General features: G+C 39.3%; 1 protein-coding gene across 1 annotated transcript in view; it reads right to left on the bottom strand.

Moving 5' to 3' along the window:
- Nucleotides 1–20,307, bottom strand: part of LOC128701979 (RIMS-binding protein 2) — a gene marked incomplete at its 3' end in the record, with an annotated part of 174,744 nt that overhangs the window by 108,187 nt on the left and 46,250 nt on the right. Inside the window, 1 exon segment of the mRNA XM_070101419.1 lies at nt 12,124–12,246.

Genomic DNA, 20,307 nt, shown 5'->3' with positions numbered 1-20,307 from the left:
ATAGCTACAATCACATGGAACAAGATCCCTTCACCGGCATCAACAGCTGAACTAGGATGTCGCGAGGCAGAAATATTCACATATAATTAAATTCGCCCTTTGAAGAGGGTTTTAATGCTGCTGAAAAGCTTTTGATCTGAGGAAGAGGATTTACCCTCCCTTTCCTTAGATCAAACCTGATTAATTTCAATCCCTAAGGCGCTGCTTGATCCCTAGAAACTTAGCTCTCACGTTTAAATACGTAAATATAAATATGGCTTTTCAATCTGAGAAAGGTGCTCCTCTATCTTATAAGCTCAGCCCCATATACTTCAGTGGTCTGAAAAAAAATGTCCCCTATATCTCATATGCCCTGGCCCGACAACCACAATGAAACAAATAACCAGGAGAGAAGAGCTTACGATGACGTTTCGGCCCCACTCTGACCATTTACAAACTCACAGTGAGGCTTTGTAAATGGTTCAAGTCAGACCGAAACGCATTCATAAGCTTCTTTTTCCTATGTGTGGGTTATTTGTCTATTGTTCCAGTCACTGTATTGTGCATTTTTGTTCATTATTCTCAATGATCTTAGAAAGGTTTCTCCCTGTCTTTTAAGACCAGCCTCCTCTACCTCATTGCACTGAAAAAGAACAGTACAGAGCGAGGCATTAGTTTTTGGTGCAGTTCAATATCAGAGTTGAAAATATGAAGCCAATTAGTGGAGACACTCACGAGTTCCTAAATGAACACTAATGTTCTAATTCCTTCAGTAAAGATGACAAAATTGGCAGTTTCTCGACAACCCAAAACCAGGTCGAACCTTCAACAAAACTAGATACATCATCTTTGTCAATATAAGACAATCAGAAGTGGCATTCTATATTTCACAGACACCAATACCCTAAAATAGTTTATGATTGAAGCTCAGAAGTTGCAACTTCAGGTTATCGCACTGAGGCATTTGCAAATTATTGCATGAATACAAGCATTTCGATTTCATAATTTTTTTTTTCAAAAAAACTGGTAAACTGGCACTTATACAGCCCAAGTCTTTCTCTAAGATACAACAGCGTTGCGTTTAAGGTTTGAAGTCGATCAGGAAATGCATTCTCCAACTTTGTGGTTTAATGAAGGGATGATCAAGCCTCCACCACATCTTATGCTGGGTTACCTACACCACCGACGGAAAACCGAGCTCCACTAGACCAGCATAACCAACACGACAGAGTTGTAGATGTGTGGAGCAATCTTCCGAATAAGGTAACAGAGGGTAACTTTAAAGAGAGATTGGACAAATGAGTGAAAAAGGGAAGGGTTTGATTAGTACCTGAGGTACTGAAGCGAATTCCTAGGCGGCTTTGGAAGAAGACTAGACAAATATGTGGGCGGGTAGCTTCGGGAAAGGGTTGGACAGGCGTGTGGGTGGGAGTGGGTGGTTTTTGACAAGGACTTGCCTTGTATGGGCCAGTAGGCCTGGTGCAGTGTTCCTCCATTCTTATGTTCTTATGAATTAACCGCTTCACACCTAAGTAAAAATCAGAAAATGACGAAGCTGGACTCACCTGCAGAGCTTCGACTACCTCGACGGAAGCCTTGCGTTCCTTCTCGTTGGCCTTCGAAGGATCAGCAATGGACGCCTGTCTCTCGCGCAGCTGGGCCAGAGCCTCGGCATGTTGCCTCTCCAAGTCTCGCCGCTTGTCGGCAGCATCTTTCATTTGCTGGGGATGGAACACTGCTTGTTGAACACTTCTACTTGCACACCACCAGGATGCGTGCCTGCTATACGATGATGTGGTGCTTGCGTCAGAATGCGTGCACCTGCCACACACAGACTAACAGCTTACCAGTTCTGCCATGATTCCCCAAAACTATTCACTGGAAGCTTATCAGCGGGTAAAAGGTGATTTCGACTCGTTCAAAAGAGACTATTTTCTTAAAGACTATCCGAAGAAAAATACTTATATAACTAATCAGATGCTTGACGTGTCCTTAAATTAACTATTGCTGCATTGATGGAATTTGAGATATATTTGAAAGTCCTTAATTGACGTGTGTACTCACCTATATGCACTCAACTATACGTGGCTGCAAGGGATCGAGCCTTAGCTCTTGGCCCTGCCTTTCTGCTCGTCGCTCCTAGATCATGCAGCAGCTGCTGCATGATATATGAGCGATAGTTGCGATGATGATCGCAGCTATCGCCCCATACTAGCAACTATCGAGTAATAGTATGAGGTACGAAGACGATAGTAAGGAGACGAAGATGCAGTTATATGGCACCACACACTTGACTTATCACGGGGAACGGTGGATCGAAACTCCGAAGTAGGATTAAACCTCCATCGTTTCACACAAATAAGCTATTTTTTTCAGTATTGCACTATTAAAAATAGATTACTAATAAACTTAGTGTTTCGATCAGTTTAGGACCATTATCAAGTTCTGTGCCATTTAATGCCTTTCGCTCAAAACCATTTAAAGAGAAATGATTGTTTAAAATGCCAAATTATATTAATGATGTAAAAGAACAATATATTCAGTGCTATTCACAGCAAGAGCTTGGAAATAAGGGAATTCTAATACCGTTCTAACCACTTAGGGCTTTAGAGTGTGTGAAAATATATTCTGGGATATACCAGAAGACCTGAAGAGGGTTTCAGGGGTCAACGCCCCCGCGGCTTGATCTGAGACCAGGCAAAGAGAATTGTCTCCTCATGTATCTAGTTTAACTCCGTACAGATACCAAAATATGTAAGGGAGGAGAGGGAGAGAGAGATAGAGAGAGAGAAAGAGAAAGATCAAATAATATTATACATTCCTAAAAACAGCTGAGTGAAGGCAGAGACTTCAAGATTTCTCAACTTAACTCCAAGACAGACGATTCTTCAAATTGTGCTTTTTGCTATGCTAACATATGTTAATTAAATATGTTTACAGTATATAAGTATTATTTTCTTCACCTCTCTCCAGTAATATAATTCATAAGACGATGAAAATCATTATATATATATATATATATATATATATATATATATATATATATATATATATATATATATATATATATATATATATATATAGTGTCAAGTAGGTAAAACTTGCGATTTTGACTTAAATAACAAAGCTCTTCTTGCCGAATAATGCAAGCGAAAATTTGTGTAGGCAGTAATTTCCCAAAAATCATTCTGAGCCTAACTAAAAAAAATATATTTTATTGTGTTCGTTAATTAAATTAACCTATATAAAATATATTTAGTTGGATTAGGCTAAATTAAAATGTACTTATTATAATGAGGTTAGGTAAGTTTCCTAAGGTTCTTCTGGTACAAAATCATTAATTTTCATATTAACATAAATGAAAAATATACATCTTTTAATGTACAAGAGAAAATTTTAGAAAGAATTTAATTTTAAATAAATTGTTGCTAATTGATCAGTTTTACTTATTCTGCATGACATTATATACATTATATATATATATATATATATATATATATTATATATATATATATATATATATATATATATATATATATATATATATATATATAATATATATAATGATATAGATAAAATGTAGCAATGGATGACCAAATAACTACAATAACATGAACAAACATGCTGGTATAGGGTAACTCATACCAACATGCGTGTGTGTGTGTGTGTGTGTGTGTGTGTGTGTGTGTGTGTGTAAGCGTATGTGTGTAAGCGTATGAGTGTAAGTGTATGTGTGTAAGTGTGTGTGTGTAAGTGTATGTGTGTAAGTGTATGTGTGTGTGTGTGTAAGTGTATGTGTTTGTGTGCGCGCGCGCGTGTGTGTGTGTGTGTGTGTGTGTGTGTGTGTGTGTGTGTGTGTGTGTGTGTGTGTGTGTGTGTGTGTGTGTGTGTGTGTGTATGCGTAGTACACAGAGGGACCACAGACACAACAGACCCACAGCAACACACATCATCGGGGGTAACAAGAAGTCAAGGCCAAGATAACACACAAGATAACACACAAGATAACACACAAGATAACACACAAGATAACACACAAGATAACACACAAGATAACACACAAGATAACACACAAGATAACACACAAGATAACACACAAGATAACACACAAGGAAGCAGTGAAGAATCAGCAACACATAAATTGAGAAGGGGCAGCGTGGACAGGAGTTGGAAACGAGCGGAAGGAAAAGGAAATAGAGGAGGAGGAAGAGAAAGAAGAGAATCATTAGGTAGAGGAGAATGAAAGGGAGGAAATAGAGGGGAAAAAAGGAGGAAGATGAGAAATGAAAGGAAGCTGGGAGGAATAATAGGAGCACTGCAATAGGTCTACCGGCCTATGCTACACGGTCCTTCTCACACCCAAACATTCTCATTTACGTACCTATTCAGTCCACAAATGAGGCGAAAGAGGATGACAGGAAGGACTAGGAGGGACGGAAAGAAGACCATTCAAGAAGAAAGAGGCAGCAGGTAGTCTAGCTTACTCGTGGTGAAGCAGGAGTTAAACTACTTAAGAACGACTGAGACAACGCTCTGAAAGCTACTTAGGTAAGGATGGGAGACAGGCAGGGCTTGTTACATTCGGGGGGAGGGGAGTTCTTAGTGTTACGTCCCATTCTTCGTCTCCTGGAGAATGGGAGGTAGTCAGATTTGTTCTAGGAAGTGAAAAGAAAGGACTAAAAATTATTAACGTCAATTTACCATCGTAAAAAATCTATTCTTGTGTCTATAAGATCTCCCCGCATCCTAGAGGAGAAGGGAGGTAACTATATGAAGTCGAGGAGGTTATGTATACAATTAATGTGGTTTCAAACCTGTCGACTACAAGAATTCTTGAATCCCTGATTTAAGTAAATTCTCGGGATATATACACTGAGAAATACACCTCTCAGCGTATATACCGTGTATGTGTATGTATGTATAAGTGGGAGATCATCCATAAGAGGAGAGTATCAGCAGAGAGAGGTGATTTTAAGGGGGATGTGTTATCTGGTATTGAAAGCAGTTATATAAAACACAAATTTAGAATTAAGGCTAACAAATATGATATTTACAAGAAATATGTTTTTCCATGACTTAATTGATGCGCCCATTAAAAAAATTATTTAATGGTGGGATAGCTCATCTAGTATGGTAAACTAATCTATGACGGCATGAAGGAACAAGGAAAGACTGAAGGGTAAAAAAGAGTAATGATAGATTTAAGGGAAGGGAACTAGAGGGGGATGAAGAAGGAACTACAGGGGATTTATGAGGGAGGGGACGAGTGATGGATTTAATAACCGATGAGAAACTAAGGGAAAGATTTTTAGTGGAAAGGAATTAATGAGGTTTGAAATGGAGGAAACTCGTGGATATTTAAGGGAAATGATGCGCTGGGGACTCGCAATAGGGAAGTAGAGGGGAGAGAGGCGATAAGATTTAAGGGGAAAGGGGAAACTAGAGGAGGGGATTTAAAGGGGAAGGTGGCGGTGAATACTCACAATCAAGACGGTCTCGAGACTGCTGCCCCCTCGGGGTCTCGAACCGTCAGCAAATCCATACACATCTTCAAGCTTCGACGCCACCAACACCACCAGACGATTGAGTGAGAGAGAAGTGACGTCAAGGTGTGCCATGAAAGTACATGACGTCATGGAGTGAGCAGAGACAGGTAGATGACGTCATGGAGTGAACAGAGGCAGGTATAAGAGGTCAGAGAGTATTGAAAGTTATGTAGAATGTGTTACTGAGTGCGAAGAGATGGGTAGGGAACATCAGGGAGTACATAGCGATTTAGTTTGTGGTAAAAAAAATAGGTAGAGAGCGTGGAGAGCATAAGTGGTAGACTGCATCGAATACACCAGAGTAGACGGTAGATAAGGTGAGATACATGGTAGATGGGGTAGGTGGAAGATGATATAGGTGCAACGTGAGTGACAGAGCGCGACAGGCGCGAAATACCATAAGAGGGAAAGAAATCAATTTAATATTTTGGGTGTGCAGGTAGGAGAGAGAGAGAGAATTATCAGTACGAAATCAGTCAAAAGTACTATTTCACCCCAAAAAAAAAAAAAGATTTAATAGAATCAGTAGTCCTCAAGTATCAGAAGTACAAACACATACTAGATAGACATAAGACATTGTACAACAATAAGGTCAAAATACTTGGTCATTTTAATGCCAAATAAAAATAGTTAACAAAAGGTCATGAATGAGGAAGTACCTAATTAAGACCATGTATATATATATATATATATATATATATATATATATATATATATATATATATATATATATATATATATATATATATATATATATATATATCGTGCCGAATAGGCAGAACTTGCGATCTTGGCTTAAATAGGAACGCTCATCTTGCCATATAGGACAAGCGAAAATTTGTGTATGCAATAATTTCGCCAAAATCATTCTGAACCTAACGAAAAAAATATATTTCACTGTGTTTGTTTAGTATTAAATTATTGTAAACAAATCTAAAATATATTTAGTTGGGTTAGGCTAAAATAAATTGCGCTTGTTATAATAAGGTTAGGTAAGTTTTCTAAGATTCTTTTGGTCCAAAATTAAAATTTTTTAGATCAACATTAATGAAAAAAACATATCTTTAAACATATAAGAGAAAATTTTAGAAAGGACTTAATTTTAAATGAGTTCTTGCTAATTGGCCAGTTTTACATATTCGGCACGACATTATATATATATATATATCTATATATATATATATATATATCTATATATATATGCTGTCAGATACACGGAGTATTTTATCAAAATAATTATTATCACCAATGTAAACATAATTTCTCGTCGGAACTAGTCCATTACAAAATAAATATTTTTAAAATGCAAACTAATTTAAACAGTTGTAAGAAATAATTCCCAAGCTAACACAACTCTTATACATGCATGACCTCCCACGCACACTCTTGCACGCATGGGAACACACACACACACACACACACACACACACACACACACACACACACAGGAAGGGCACTGCAATGGATCAGAGAATACCTGACAGGGAGGCAACAACGAGTCATGGTACGTAATGATGTATCATAGTGGGCACCTGTGACGAGCGGGGTCCCACAGGGGTCGGTCCTAGGACCAGTGCTATTTTTGGTATATGTGAACGACATGATGGAAGGGTTAGACTCAGAAGTGTCCCTGTTTGCAGATGATGTGAAGTTAATGAGGAGAATTAAATCTGATGAGGACCAGGCAGGACTTCAAAGAGACCTGGACAGACTGGACACCTGGTTCAGCAAATGGCTTCTCGAATTTAATCCTGCCAAATGCAAAGTCATGAAGATAGGGGAAGGGCACAGAAGACCACAGACAGAGTATAGGCTAGGTGGCCAAAGACTGCAAACCTCACTCAAGGAGAAAGATCTTGGGGTGAGTATAACACCGAGCATGTCTCCGGAAGCACACATCAATCAGATAACTGCTGCAGCATATGGGCGCCTGGCAAACCTGAGAACAGCATTCCGATACCTTAGTAAGGAATCATTCAAGACACTGTACACCGTGTATGTCAGGCCCATACTGGAGTATGCAGCACCTGTTTGGAACCCGCACTTGATAAAGCACGTCAAGAAACTAGAGAAAGTACAAAGGTTTGCGACAAGGTTAGTTCCAGAGCTAAGGGGAATGTCCTATGAAGAAAGATTAAGGGAAATCGGCCTGACGACACTGGAGGACAGGAGGGTCAGGGGAGACATGATAACGACATATAAAATACTGCGTGGAATAGACAAGGTGGACAAAGACAGGATGTTCCAGGGAGGGGACACAGAAACAAGAGGCCACAATTGGAAGTTGAAGACACAAATGAGTCAGAGAGATAGTAGGAAGTATTTCTTCAGTCATAGAGTTGTAAGGCAGTGGAATAGCCTAGAAAATGACGTAGTGGAGGCAGGAACCATACACAGTTTTAAGACGAGGTTTGATAAAGCTCATGGAGCTGGGAGAGAGAGGGCCCAGTAGCAACCGGTGAAGAGGCGGGGCCAGGAGCTAAGACTCGACCCCTGCAACCATAAATAGGCGAGTACAAATAGGTGAGTATACACACACACACACACACACACACACACACACAGGAGCTAAGACTCGACCCCTGCAACCACAAATAGGTGAGTACACACACACACGTAGGAGAAAGTGAGAGGGATGAGTTGGCTGCATATTTCTGGACTGTAAGAAGACATTTTATGCAGTAGTGTACGGGAGACTGGACCAAAAGTTAGAGGAGCGCTCAGAAATAACAGAAGAAGCACTACATTGGATCAAGATTAAGAAGGAAATAACGTGTGTTTGGATAGGAAGAGGTAGCGGAATGGGGACATTTGGAGCATGGGGGTTCCACTAGGGTTAGTACTGACTAAAGTATGGACGATTTAGTCCTGAAAGCATCCGATTTCAAAAGAGTGGTGTCTTATTCAGTTATGAGTGATGCTAAAAATAATTTCAACATGTTCCGGAGAAATGGAATCACTCGTTTTATTAACGAAAAAAATATGTTTAGTAATAGCAGAATTGTTATACAATATATTAAAAGTGATAGAAAAAATGAAAAAAAAAATCTTTTGAAGCTAACGATGGTACGAAGGGAACTACAGTTGAGAGGGAAAATTAGAAAAGTAAGCATAAGAGATAAATAAGAGAATAAAGGACAAAATACTTGGGCCAAAACAAGAAAACACCGCAACGAGAGAGAGAGAGAAAATAAGAGAAGCCCAAATAAGAAAGAGAAAATGACACTTGGAAGCCACGAAGAGAGAGCCAAAAACCAAGTATAAAGATGTTGTAGCCATTCTGGACCGTCTCGGCAGGCCCCTGTATCACACACACACACACACACACACACACACACACACACACACACACACATAGTGACAGATTAATGGAATTAATTACAAGCGGATGTAATTAATGCTTCAGTCATTGGAAATGCCAAAAGAATTATACGAAGAACAAATTACTGAAGTCGGGACACAATGGGCACAGCTCTGATTCTACAGTTACAAATAGGTAATTGTATACACACAAACACACACACACAATTCACTATAACCACTCTGGTACCCACGTGACCTAAAATACATTAAATAGGTCAGAAATTAAGTCAGATTGCCACAGCAGTTTCACCACTCAGATCATTATACATTCAACTAATACATTAGGAAGCATTTTACTCTGGCGAAGGAAAAAATCATTAGAATCACAAGAAGTTCATGTGTTATGGCAATATAGCAATCTGTATGTCTCGTCTTAGATACGATTCTCCTATAAGACTCAAATAATTAATGTTAATGTATTCGTCGAGAAGCAATGAGACTCACAGGAGTTATACAATGAGACTCACAGGAGTTATACAATGAGACTCACAGGAGTTATACAATGAGACTCACAGGAGTTATACAATGAGACTCACAGGAGTTATACAATGAGACTCACAGGAGTTATACAATGAGACTCACAGGAGTTATACAATGAGACTCACAGGAGTTATACAATGAGACTCACAGGAGTTATACAATGAGACTCACAGGAGTTATACAATGAGACTCGCAGGAGTTATACAATGAGACTCGCAGGAGTTATACAATGAGACTCGCAGGAGTTATACAATGAGACTCGCAGGAGTTATACAATGAGACTCGCAGGAGTTATACAATGAGACTCACAGGAGTTATACAATGAGACTCACAGGAGTTATACAATGAGACTCACAGGAGTTATACAATGAGACTCACAGGAGTTATACAATGAGACTCACAGGAGTTATACAATGAGACTCACAGGAGTTATACAATGAGACTCACAGGAGTTATACAATGAGACTCACAGGAGTTATACAATGAGACTCACAGGAGTTATACAATGCCTGTAAAACTCTAGACGGTGCTTGGAACATTAATGTTGTGTGTGACTGGTGCATAAGATTGTGGGGGTGCTCACTTAGCTGAGATCACAGGGAATGAAATCACGAAAAAAAATCACTATACCGTGGCTGGAACACTTATGAAAGTGTGGCTTGTAGTGATGAAAGGATGGGCGAAACGTCCCCCCAAGTTCCCCCCCCCCAAGTTTGGGTTGTTTAGGTAAGGAATTACTTTTACTGGCGTGTCTATTCTTCTAGATACTGTCACCTATTGTCATATATTTACTCCTCAGAGGCATTTAAAATTTAAGTGTAAATGTGCATTCAGTACAAAACGAAGATTCTTAGTGTATGCCGTAAACCAACGTTTCCTAACGTATTCATAAAGTAAAAAATATATATGAAACGTCAAAATTTCACTAATATTTAAAAATATATATGAAAATTTCATAAAAATCCATAACATTAGTAACACTCGAGTTTTAGGAAGCTGAAAGACTGAAGTATGGAGAAAAAATTCATAGTTTTGTGACCTAATTAAAAATTTACTTCTGAATGACTGATGGAATTGTGATATTTCTATATCATTCGTTAAATGAAACAAAAATAAAACTTTCATCAGCATTACACAAATAACCTGCACATGGAAGAGAGGAGTTTACGACAATATTTCGGTCCGGGTTCGATCATTTACAGAGTCACACTGTTATTTTTTATCAGCATCTTTTAATTATTATCTAAGTGGTTCAGAGATTAGGGTGCCCACAGCCAGGTCTCACGTCAGGTCTCACGTCAGGTCTCACGCCAGGTTGCTAAGGTAATACTGAAGGATTAAGAGCTATTAAGAAATACAAAATTATATATATATATATATATATATATATATATATATATATATATATATATATATATATATATATATATATATATATATATATATATATATATGTCGTGCCGAATAGGCAGAACTTGCGATCTTGGCTTAAATAGCAACGCTCATCTTGCCATATAGGACAAGCGAAAATTTGTCTATGCAATAATTTCGCCAAAAATCATTCTGAACCTAATGAAAAAAAAATGTATTTCATTGTGTTTGTTTTGTATTAAATTATTGTAAACAAATCTAAAATATATTTAGTTGGGTTAGGCTAAAATAAATTGTTCTTGTTATAATAAGGTTAGGTACGTTTTCTAAGTTCCTTTTGGTGCAAATTTATTAATGTGGCTCTGTACAACAACTATATGAACATGTATGAGGCAGTAATATAAATCAGTAACACCCTCACCTACTATTAGGGCCAGAGTTAGGGCCAGAAGATAAGACTCAATCCCTACAACTACATACAGCGAGTATTCAATACCAGCAGGTACCTTCAACACAAATAATTTCCAAGATAAGAAAAAACTATTGTAGGTAAACTTGAATGATTCTATTTTGATCCCCTAGACCGAAATTTTATTTTACCATGTATTCTTCACTTTACACAACAATGGTTAATGCAAAATGCTCTCTTTAGGAAAGCAACTTCCGCCTTATGTGAGAGAGTACTGCGTGGAGAATATATATATATATATATATATATATATATATATATATATATATATATATATATATATATATATAGGATCTACCTCTGGTCCAAATTGTGGGACCCATAGCCTCGGAAAAGTGGATAAAATGGCTTCGAGGAAGAATATTTTATTTTCTTTTTGAAGCCATTTGAATATGTAATATATGAACTAAGTAATCTTGTAATTCATTTGGTCGTCAATTTTCGTTCACAAGATTACAATTGATTATACACAGAAGTATTAGAGGAAAAGACGTATGTATTTTAAATGAACATCAGAGATACTTTCAATCGTCTGACGCATGATGAACCTTTAACCTGCGTCCTGACAGCAGGAGAAGCATCATGTATGATTACACCAGAGATAAGAATATATGGGAATAACCATGCTGTGAGATCTGACATACAAAGCAAGATTCGAAGAGGGGTATTATAGAGAGGAATATAGAGAAGGAAGGTAAGGGAATGAGAAAAGGGGAGGCGATGGAATGAAATAGACAGAAGCTGTGATGGTTAGGAGTGGAGAAGGTGGTGGGGAAGTAGTAGTTGGAGAAACCATACCATGGGCGGGGTTAGAACCCTATGGAGGTTGGGAGTACTGGTGGAAGGGTGAGACAGGGGTGGGTTGAAAACAAGAAAGGGAGATGTGGAGAAGGAGAGACTAGATGGGCAACTCACCCGAAGTACAGACTCCAGGTTGCCGAATTTGTTCTGTAGACTTCCAACTTGAACCTTGGTCGAGGACCAGTCAGTCTCCACTTGTGTAAGTGTATGCTTCAAGGTCCTGCACTCCTCGCTAACCTGTGGAGAAAGAGACAAAGATGATTGTTTTTGTTGTGTACGAGAAATAGAAATCGATAGAAAAGAAAGAGAAATATTGTGCGCCTTATTCGGCAAGAAATACGCCGAATAAGGTAAGCGAAAATTTGTTTATGCAATAATTTCGCACAAAAACATTCTGAACCCAACGAAAAAAATACATTTCATTGTGTTTATTATTAAATTATTGTAAACTTATCTAAAACATATTTAGTTGGATTAAACTAAATTAAATTGCACTTATTACAAGCAAGATGAAGTATTGTCTGAGAATTTCAGTTCATTATTAAAACAAAATATAAGCCAGAGGAAAAAAAAAAGACTAGCAGGCAACGTAACAACAAGAGGGAACATACAACCCTCCTTGGCGTCTTATTATCGACTGGCCGCCTTTCCCAATGCCCATAAATTATAAGTCAAGAAAGGCGGGGAGTGACAGCCATGACGTCATCGTCTTGAATGAGGGGGAGGAGGTAGTGGGGGGTGTGACACTAGATGGACAGAAATTATCCTTGTGTGATTTTGGATTTTATTTTCAGTGCATGCACCTTTTTTTTGGGGGGGGGTTAAGATAGCATCACTGCTCCTAGCTCCCACTTTCTTATTACTGTTGCTTGGCGAGCTCACATCACTCTGGAAACTTCCTCCTAACAATTCCTATTTCTGTGATGGGCCTGCGTCTCTACCGAAAGACCCTTCATATTTCAGTATCTCTCCGCCTTGTTGAATCAATCCACACCGAATATAAATGTATTTATTGACAAGGCACAAGCCCTGGTCTAAATTGCCGTAACATCAAGGATTGGCATGCAGACGCAGCGAGGTCAACAAGATGAGCCACACTTCGACTAGGTGAACGGCTGAATGGCATCACTGATTCCTCGTATCAATCCTAGTAATCCCGCTAACCTGATAGGATTACATTCAATCCCTGAAAGCAGAGAAGACACTTAACATGGGGCTATAACGGCTGTTGATCACAGGAAAGAATTAAAATTCAGTAGATATGGAGACCTTGGCCATCAGTGCCAACTTGTTGGAATAGAATCGGAGATCCTTGAACCATGAGAAAACACGTGCAACAGGCTTCGTAAAGAACCGAGTTCCAGACTCATCGATACCACTAGAAATCCAAGGGCTCCCATTGACCTGATCCAGTGTCTAAGTGTGGATATCCAGAGGGGAAATGCCGGCTGCATCCTTGGCTCCCGTCCAGCCTCTGAAGGGATGGACGAGATAAATAATCTATGAAATGAATAACCCACTAGATATACATTCATACATTGTGTGTGTGTATTTTGTTAATATTTATGTTCTAGATAAATCTTCCTTAGGTTGAAAATTACAGCTGTACACAAACAAAAAGAGGAACAAGGATCAGAAAGAGAAGATCATGAAAAGTTGAATAAGCATAACAATTAGTGAAGAAAAGATCAACAGCAATAAGAAAAAAGAGGAACAAAAACAACAGCAACAACAGTAGTAAGGGTGAGAGAGAGAGAGAGAGAGAGAGAGAGAGAGAGAGAGAGAGAGAGAGAGAGAGAGAGAGAGAGAAACATGAGACGCCGGTCAATAGTAGACAAGCGTTTTGGTAGTGGTGGTGGTGGTTTTGGTAGTTGTGGTGGTGATGGTAATGATTGTAGTAGTTGTAGTTGTGGTGGTGTTGGTAGTTGTGGTGGTGTTGGTGGTGATGGTAGTTGTGGTGGTGTTGGTGGTGATGGTAGTTGTGGTGGTGTTGGTGGTGATGGTAGTTGTGGAGGTGGTGATGGCTGTGGTGATAGTTTTGTTTGTGTTGCCCAGTTGTGGTGGTGGCGATGGTGGTGGAGGTGATAATGGTGGTAGTAGAAGTGTTGGTGGTGCTGCTAGTGGTGGTAATGATAGTTAACTAGTGGGAGCAAAGTAGGTACAAAAAACCCACACGAACCACTGGAAAGACGTCAAAAATAGCACGTTAGAAAACCAACCACGGTATTGATGGGGTTAGAACCCATGGCGAGCGAGTCTTTAACCATATCTGAACATTAAACCTTAAAGGCGCATAGCTATTACTTTCCGAACTGTAGAGAACCAGACGGGCTGAATAACGAGAACTTTCAAAATATGAGAAACCAAGATAATATTATGTTATTCGCCTGTACTAAGTCAGGGGTTCCTAACCTTTCATATATTACAAAAGTTATCACATTTGTAGATTAAATGCATAAAATACAAATCTAAACTGAGCAATTAGAAAAGTTTTTGGTAAAATAAATACGACTCTTTGTCGCATACCCTTCAAATTTTATCTACCACCCCCTGAATTGCCATCTTCCACCCCCTGAAATGCCATCTCCCCCCTGAAATGCCATTTCCCCCATGAAATGCCATCTCCCACCCCCTGAAATGCCATCTTCCCCTGAAATGCCATCTCCCACCCCTTGAAATGCTATCTCCCACCCTGATATGCCATCTCCAACCCCCGGGGGTCCGTGAACCCCCGGCTGGGAACCCCTGCTCTAAGCTATTCAACTGAATGCAGCAAGAACTACCTAAACGAGATGAAGAAATAGCTACTGATTGGTCTGAAGATCTCGTTTATTATATACTAGAAAGTAATGTAAATGAGGGATTTATATTACTACTGCATTACTTGCGATACAATTTATGTCTTAGATAAATATAATTACTCTAGAATGTTAAGATAATACTGATAATGAACACCATTTTCTTACCAAAACCCACAACGAAGGGGAACCTTAAAACGATGTTTCGGTCCCTGCTAGACCATTGTCATATCACATTAGTCCAGGAAAGTCTAAATATTGTCACAGAGTTTCGCTTTTAAGTGTGGGTTGTGTGCGAATTAATCCAACGAAAATATATTGGCTTATTATTTACAAGTGTTGCCAATACACGACCCACTAGACCTTACACTACATTATCCACTCTGTCCTATATCACAAAAAAAAATCCATCCACAAATCCATTCATACCGGAAATACCATTCAAAGACATTTAATTCTTTATCTATTTACCCCTTTCATTATCCATTTATTCCTTCATCCAATTATTGAGCAAACAAATTATTCCTAATAATTCTCCAATCGTTCAACCCAACTAATCAACCTAAATCCATCAATTTATGCAGAATACAGCCATTTATGCATCATCCAATTATCCACAAGACATCCACTGATTCATCCGCTTACCATCAACAAAGTCATTGAGATGTCACGCACTTAACAAGGCAGTTAGGCTCTACCTAACTGCCTTGTTGGGTCTGGTCGGTGAGTCACTATAATGAGGTGTGTGTCTGCTTCATAATAACGAGGTTGATGGGAAGTGAGGGGATGAGAGGGGGGGGGTGACTGAAGGAGAGGAAAATCAGGAAGTGGAGGAGAGAGAGAGAGAGAAGAAAGAAAAGATAAGGAATACGTGGTGAGAGAATAAGGAGCAGAATTTTTTTTACTTAACATGTAATAAATAAATCCGGATTCTCACAAGAACAAAACAGTTCATGCATTTAATTCGGATTATTGACAAAAACGCCAGGCGTGATGTATTAGTAGCCATGTAGACATTGAATAACACATATTTGCGTACATCACATACACGCACTCACACACGCTAATACATAAAACACACTGATTTACACTCAAACACTCGTAACTCACAAGTTCCTTAACATATGTGCCAGCAAAATCATACAGGCAAACACACACACACACACATGCCAGTTCACAAATACACGCACACTCACGGCTCAAAGGATAGTGTGCACACAAGTTAAAGATAAAAGATAAGGAAAGGTGTGACAACAAAAGTTAAGAAATGTAAGAGACAAGTAAAATATATATATATATATATATATATATATATATATATATATTTTTTTTTTTTTTTTTTTTATTATCACACCGGCCGATTCCCACCAAGGCAGGGTGGCCCGAAAAAGAAAAACTTTCACCATCATTCACTCCATCACTGTCTTGCCAGAAGGGTGCTTTACACTACAGTTTTTAAACTGCAACATTAACACCCCTCCTTCAGAGTGCAGGCACTGTACTTCCCATCTCCAGGACTCAAGTCCGGCCTGCCGGTTTCCCTGAATCCCTTCATAAATGTTACTTTGCTCACACTCCAACAGCACGTCAAGTATTAAAAACCATTTGTCTCCATTCACTCCTATCAAACACGCTCACGCATGCCTGCTGGAAGTCCAAGCCCCTCGCACACAAAACCTCCTTTACCCCCTCCCTCCAACCCTTCCTAGGCCGACCCCTACCCCGCCTTCCTTCCACTACAGACTGATACACTCTTGAAGTCATTCTGTTTCGCTCCATTCTCTCTACATGTCCGAACCACCTCAACAACCCTTCCTCAGCCCTCTGGACAACAGTTTTGGTAATCCCGCACCTCCTCCTAACTTCCAAACTACGAATTCTCTGCATTATATTCACACCACACATTGCCCTCAGACATGACATCTCCACTGCCTCCAGCCTTCTCCTCGCTGCAACATTCATCACCCACGCTTCACACCCATATAAGAGCGTTGGTAAAACTATACTCTCATACATTCCCCTCTTTGCCTCCAAGGACAAAGTTCTTTGTTTCCACAGACTCCTAAGTGCACCACTCACTCTTTTTCCCTCATCAATTCTATGATTCACCTCATCTTTCATAGACCCATCCGCTGACACGTCCACTCCCAAATATCTGAATACGTTCACCTCCTCCATACTCTCTCCCTCCAATCTGATATTCAATCTTTCATCACCTAATCTTTTTGTTATCCTCATAACCTTACTCTTTCCTGTATTCACCTTTAATTTTCTTCTTTTGCACACCCTACCAAATTCATCCACCAATCTCTGCAACTTCTCTTCAGAATCTCCCAAGAGCACAGTGTCATCAGCAAAGAGCAGCTGTGACAACTCCCACTTTGTGTGTGATTCTTTATCTTTTAACTCCACGCCTCTTGCCAAAACCCTCGCATTTACTTCTCTTACAACCCCATCTATAAATATATTAAACAACCACGGTGACATCACACATCCTTGTCTAAGGCCTACTTTTACTGGGAAAAAATTTCCCTCTTTCCTACATACTCTAACTTGAGCCTCACTATCCTCGTAAAAACTCTTCACTGCTTTCAGTAACCTACCTCCTACACCATACACTTGCAACATCTGCCACATTGCCCCCCTATCCACCCTGTCATACGCCTTTTCCAAATCCATAAATGCCACAAAGACCTCTTTAGCCTTATCTAAATACTGTTCACTTATATGTTTCACTGTAAACACCTGGTCCACACACCCCCTACCTTTCCTAAAGCCTCCTTGTTCATCTGCTATCCTATTCTCCGTCTTACTCTTAATTCTTTCAATTATAACTCTACCATACACTTTACCAGGTACACTCAACAGACTTATCCCCCTATAATTTTTGCACTCTCTTTTATCCCCTTTGCCTTTATACAAAGGAACTATGCATGCTCTCTGCCAATCCCTAGGTACCTTACCCTCTTCCATACATTTATTAAATAATTGCACCAACCACTCCAAAACTATATCCCCACCTGCTTTTAACATTTCTATCTTTATCCCATCAATCCCGGCTGCCTTACCCCCTTTCATTTTACCTACTGCCTCACGAACTTCCCCCACACTCACAACTGGCTCTTCCTCACTCCTACAAGATGTTATTCCTCCTTGCCCTATACACGAAATCACAGCTTCCCTATCTTCATCAACATTTAACAATTCCTCAAAATATTCCTTCCATCTTCCCAATACCTCTAACTCTCCATTTAATAACTCTCCTCTCCTATTTTTAACTGACAAATCCATTTGTTCTCTAGGCTTTCTTAACTTGTTAATCTCACTCCAAAACTTTTTCTTATTTTCAACAAAATTTGTTGATAACATCTCACCCACTCTCTCATTTGCTCTCTTTTTACATTGCTTCACCACTCTCTTAACTTCTCTCTTTTTCTCCATATACTCTTCCCTCCTTGCATCACTTCTACTTTGTAAAAACTTCTCATATGCTAACTTTTTCTCCCTTACTACTCTCTTTACATCATCATTCCACCAATCGCTCCTCTTCCCTCCTGCACCCACTTTCCTGTAACCACAAACTTCTGCTGAACACTCTAACACTACATTTTTAAACCTACCCCATACCTCTTCGACCCCATTGCCTATGCTCTCATTAGCCCATCTATCCTCCAATAGCTGTTTATATCTTACCCTAACTGCCTCCTCTTTTAGTTTATAAACCTTCACCTCTCTCTTCCCTGATGCTTCTATTCTCCTTGTATCCCATCTACCTTTTACTCTCAGTATAGCTACAACTAGAAAGTGATCTGATATATCTGTGGCCCCTCTATAAACATGTACATCCTGAAGTCTACTCAACAGTCTTTTATCTACCAATACATAATCCAACAAACTACTGTCATTTCGCCCTACATCATATCGTGTATACTTATTTATCCTCTTTTTCTTAAAATATGTATTACCTATAACTAAACCCCTTTCTATACAAAGTTCAATCAAAGGGCTCCCATTATCATTTACACCTGGCACCCCAAACTTACCTACCACACCCTCTCTAAAAGTTTCTCCTACTTTAGCATTCAAGTCCCCTACCACAATTACTCTCTCACTTGGTTCAAAGGCTCCTATACATTCACTTAACATCTCCCAAAATCTCTCTCTCTCCTCTGCATTCCTCTCTTCTCCAGGTGCATACACGCTTATTATGACCCACTTCTCGCATCCAACCTTTACTTTAATCCACATAATTCTTGAATTTACACATTCATATTCTCTTTTCTCCTTCCATAACTGATCATTTAACATTACTGCTACCCCTTCCTTTGCTCTAACTCTCTCAGATACTCCAGATTTAATCCCATTTATTTCCCCCCACTGAAACTCTCCTACCCCCTTCAGCTTTGTTTCGCTTAGGGCCAGGACATCCAACTTCTTTTCATTCATAACATCAGCAATCATCTGTTTCTTGTCATCCGCACTACATCCACGCACATTTAAGCAACCCAGTTTTATAAAGTTTTTCTTCTTCTCTTTTTTAGTAATTGTATACAGGAGAAGGGGTTACTAGCCCATTGCTCCCGGCATTTTAGTCGCCTCATACGACACGCATGGCTTACGGAGGAAAGATTCTTTTCCACTTCCCCATGGACAATAGAAGAAATAAAAAAGAACAAGAGCTATTTAGAAAAAAGAGAAAAACCTAGATGTATGTATATATATATATGCATGTGCGTGTCTGTGAAGTGTGACCAAAGTGTAAGTAGGAGTAGCAAGATATCCCTGTTATCTTAGCGTGTTTATGAGACAGAAAAAGAAACCAGCAATCCTACCATCATGCAAAACAGTTACAGGTTTTTGTTTCACAGTCATCTGGCAGGACGGTAGTACTTCCCTGGGTGGTTGCTGTCTACCAACCTACTACCTATATATATATATATAATATATATATATATAATATATATATTATATATATATATATATATATATATATATATACTCTCAGAGATGTCGAAATGAACAGCTTTCCGTCTCCTCAAGAAAGGTGGTCTGTGACGGTTTGAGAGGGAGAGAGAGCCCTCTGGTGCTTCTTCTTGGCTCTTTCCACAGCTTCCTCTTGTGTTTGGTGGTAGGAAGAGACCTTGGATGTAGCATAGAGGTTTCGTTAAGGTGTCACTCTCCTCGGTAGGATCACGTTCTACGTTGCCAGGAGCTCCAGACACTGAAACAGATCTTACAGAAGCTAGAGGTTTGTTGGGGTGTGAAATATATGGAGAGTAGTTTGAGGATGACGTGTATATGGGAGGTGAATCTACTGGGAATGTTGGGATATAATGGACTCTGGGTGAGAGTTTCGGATCTTCCTTGAGACTGACTTCAATAAAGGAATCCTTCGACGTACACTTTTCCTTTTCAGAGGCGTTCTTGCTCACCAAAATCTGCACCATTTTTCACAAGGCTACGTCTCAACAGGAAGCCTAGAGACGGAACCATATACCTT

This window comes from Cherax quadricarinatus, chromosome 77 (assembly GCF_038502225.1).
Source record: "Cherax quadricarinatus isolate ZL_2023a chromosome 77, ASM3850222v1, whole genome shotgun sequence".
Taxonomy (NCBI): Eukaryota; Metazoa; Arthropoda; class Malacostraca; order Decapoda; family Parastacidae; genus Cherax; species Cherax quadricarinatus.
Note: the sequence above shows the minus strand (reverse complement) of the source record. Positions and strands in the feature narration are given on the sequence as shown.